The sequence below is a fragment of the Miscanthus floridulus genome, chromosome 17 (genome assembly GCF_019320115.1).
Source record: "Miscanthus floridulus cultivar M001 chromosome 17, ASM1932011v1, whole genome shotgun sequence".
Classification (NCBI taxonomy): domain Eukaryota; kingdom Viridiplantae; phylum Streptophyta; class Magnoliopsida; order Poales; family Poaceae; genus Miscanthus; species Miscanthus floridulus.
Window position 1 is genome coordinate 84,749,010 of NC_089596.1, and position 4,422 is coordinate 84,753,431.

The following is a 4,422-nucleotide window of genomic DNA, read 5'->3' on the forward strand; positions in this document are numbered from 1 at the left end:
CGTTATCGTTAATGCTAAACAATCACACCAGGGCGAACCGCGCTGTTGATGTACTATATATTGGTTTTGTTTTTTGAAGCTAGATGGCCGACCCGAGAAACATGGATGAGGAGGAGTTGATGATGAATTTGATCAACACTGGCACTCAAGTTGCCGGCGATGATGGTGCTAAAAATAACGTGCAAGAGGATGTAGATGACGGGAGTCAGTACTTAGCTCTTGAACAAAATGAGCAACAACAGATTGGCCAAGTATATATTTTTTATTATTAGCTATATATATTATCATATGTCTTTATGTGTGCTCATGACATTAAAAATAATGTTTATGTTTTGTAGCCCTCTGGATCGACATCAACAACTACAACGAAGAGTAAAAATGTTCGAGGTCCCAAAAAGCCATTGGAGGGCCGCTTCATCATCTCGGAGTTCAATGTGGATACAGGAGAACCGAGGGGGCCGAATAAAATGAAATTTGTGCACCACTGTGGTTACCTTGTACGGGACCGGCTCCCGATTAGTACCCGTGAATGGAAGAAGAAGACCAATGCTCCTCATATCAGTTTTGTCTCCGATCGTGACAAGGCGTTAATTTGGAATGATGTCTTGGTACATTTCACGCTCCAAACAGATGGTTATGATGATATAATAGATGGTGATGAATTGAAGGAGCGAGTTAGGGATTGGGCAATGAAGAAGATGGCCACCCAGTTTCAGACTTGGAAGAAACACCTATACACGACGTATGTCAAGAAGAACATAGCACCAGATTTTACTGTCCCAGGCCCGATCTCAAAGCAGAGGCCCTATTGGGATGAGTTTGTACAGTACAAGACTTCGAAAGAGGGTGTGAGTCGGGTGATAAAGAACCAACGTAATGCCCAACAGAAGACATACCACCATACCTTGGGATCAGGTGGCTACCCAACTGCCATTAAGAAGTGGAACAAAATGGAAGCAGACCTTCTTGCCAAGGGTATCAGACCAGAATCACTCGAGTGGGGAGAACGTGCAAAGAATTGGTTTTTCGGTCATGGGGGAACACTAGACCAGGAGACAGGGAAGTGCGTTTATGGCGCAAGACTGCAAGAAGCAGCAGAAAGATTGTTTTATGCTCAGAGAGCTACTGCTAGTGGTGCGTTCAGGCCCAACAGAGAGAAGGATGAGCTGACATACGCCATCGGGACTGTTGAACATGGTGGCCGAACTAGAGGCAAAGGAAGTGTCTCGTGGGAGCATGGATTCCCTCAGAACAGACCTTCTTACAGAAGTCGCCAGAGAAAGAAGGAAGAAGAGGCAGAGCGGCTTCAGAGATTGGAGGAAGTGGTGCGTGAAGCACAGGAGCGGGAAAAAAACCTTGAAGCGAGAATGCAGGAGGAAATCAGAAGGCAAGTGCAAATAGCAGTGAGTGCAAGTAAGCAGGCATCAGAGCCAGAAATCAACATTAGCCAATCTGTTCAGTTGAAAAGCAGCTGCGCTTCCACGGAGATACCAAATCAAGGGGACACAGGACTGCGCTTCCCTGTGGATGACGTCACTGAACCTTGTACAACGTGTGAGCTACACATTCCGAAGGAGAATTCTACAATCAAGGTGGCTATCGGTCTTGTTAATCCTATCGACCGAACCAAGACACCAAGGATTCATGGGAATATAATCCAAGAAGGATATGCTACCATCTCGGTAGATAAAGCTAAAAAAGGTTTTAGTGATTTGCCTCTTGACATTCCTAGAGGTGATGGCGAGAAGACTCTAGGAGAAGCGGAGAAGACATTCATTCTATGGCGCAAGCGCTACATCATCATTCCAGGGATGTCGGCTCCACCTCCTCCTGAACTACCTCACCATAGGTACGTGCGGATGAAAACACTACATCATTAATTTGTATTGGCTTAAATAATTAACAATCTGCTCATAATAATATGTCATTCCTTTTTTTTGTAGCAGATCCTCCCCCAACCTAAATCCAATTGTTCAATCGCCAGATCATCATAGTGCTCAGTACGATGACATTATGTTGGAAGACGAGGCTGCATCTACACCATCTCCAAGGAGGTCTCCAACGCCGCAGCCGCCACCTCCAAGGAGGTCTCCAACGCTGCTGCCAACACCTCCAAGGAGGTCTCCAACGCCTCCCCCGCCCCCGCCTACCAAGAAGCCTAGCAAGAGGCCAACCCCTCAAACGAAGAACCAGTCCCCGCCTGCAAAGAAAGCCACCGTGAAACCAAGGGCTATTCCCAAAATAATATCTGAAGAGAAGGAAGAAGGAACTGATGCATATAAAAAAGACATGTCTAGATTCTATGACAAACTTAAAATGAATCAAGAAGCAAGGAGAAACCCGGAGAAACCGTACTTCTTCGTAGCTCCAGATATTCTAAGAAAAAAGGTGACTTCTTACCAGCAACAACAGCGGGAATCTCGTAAGCCGTCCAAATCAACGTTATCAGACTATGACCGCACTCTCACCAAGTCAATTGAGGCGGCACAGAAAAAGAAGCGGGCAGGAAAAGGCATTGCCCAACTCGGACAACAAGCGCACCAATCAATCTCCCCGCTAGTTGTTGGTAATGAATATGGTTCGAATTTAGGATTAATGCATCAGGCAAACATACCTCCGGATGTCGATTTGGATCACCTTGGTGAATTTCTTGATGAGACTGGTCTCGACCTTTACCAGATGTTTGGTGATGGAAACATTGAGAGTGCGGCGGAGGTTGATATTTGGAAGAAAAAATTTGTACTAGGCCAGAGTCTATACAACCCTCAAGCCTTATCTGATCTGGGGACGCAAATGTACCTGCTAAACAAGTGGTACATGCAGGCGTCTACCAGTGGAGACTTCTGCGTTGGTGTCAGAATTAGAGACGAACATTGGTTCCGTGGCGATGATGTTATGTATGTTGACTTTGCAGAATTTCATCAACTATGCCACCTGACCTCTCTGGACAAAGTTATCATTAGCTGCTATTGCCTGTAAGTAATAATTCTTTTGATCTATTATTAAACTCATCATATGTGTGTATATGCATATAAATTATCCTAACAAGTACTATATATATGCAGATTTACAATGACAGAGCTCAGAAAGGAAGGCTGCAATGAAATTGGTTTTGTTGATCCCCATATAGTATTCGAAGACCCAATTACTCCAAAGACTAATTGGAAGTCTGAGTCAGAGAGTAACCTCATGAACTTCTTAGTGAACCAACGCCACAAGAAGGATATACTCTTTCCCTATAACTTCAAGTGAGTGTTAATCATGTCGATCATATCCTTAATGGCTCATATGTTGATTCTAGTTAATTAATGAGTGTTATGCGTTATATCCTATAAACACATGCAGCAATCACTGGATATTGATGGACATCGATCTGGTGAAAAGTCACTTGATAATCTATGACTCGATGAGAAAACCACAACAAGACTACCAAGATATGATAGATATTATCCAGAGGTAATTTCGGGATCTCTAGCAACTATATATACACACAAACATGATGATTAACTATATCTGATGACGTGGCAAATTTTTTATTGGGCAGTGTTTGGAAAACCTTTATTGAGAAGCAACACATGGAAAAATACAAAGCGCCACTGAATGTAATCCCTTTGAAAGTAAGTCCCCTGAATCGCATCATCTTTATTAATTAAACATATAGCTTTCACCGGATCACCAGATTGGATGACAAATCTTTTTCTCGTAAAGTGGTGTCTAAGGCAGGAACAGGGGAACAACTACTGTGGTTACTATGTTTGCAAGTTTATCAAGGTGCTCTCCCAAAGAACTCCTACAGAGAGACTCAAAGTACGTTAAAAATACACTATATATTCATTTAATTATTATTATTGATTGTGTTACTATGTCTTTATATATATATATGTACATATATTAATTTATTTTCCTTTAATTCAAACCTGTAGACTCGATGGTTGGAGGAAAAGGTCATACGGCAAGACCAAATCAAAGCAATTCAAGAGTCTATAGCTGGATTTTTTAATGAGCAAGTCATCGATTCCAAGGGCGAGTTCTACTTCGACCCAACACTGCCATTGAAGCCAAGCTAGAGGATGAGAGGAAACTTGTTATGTCACAACAACTGTAATGCAATCTTTTGTAATATATGCACATGAAATAATATAATGTAAAATACACATATGCATGCATGCATGTAAATATATATATGATGCATGCATTCATATATATATATATATATATATATATATATATATATATATATATATATATATATATATATATATATATATATTTCTATGCTTGAATTGTGTGATTTAATACGTTCATTGTGCTTGAACCGAAACATACTATATGCGCGTATAAATGTATAATTAGCAGCGTACAATACGATTTCGAAAACCTATTTTGAAAAGAAAACAAAAAAATGAAAAGAAAAGAAAAAAG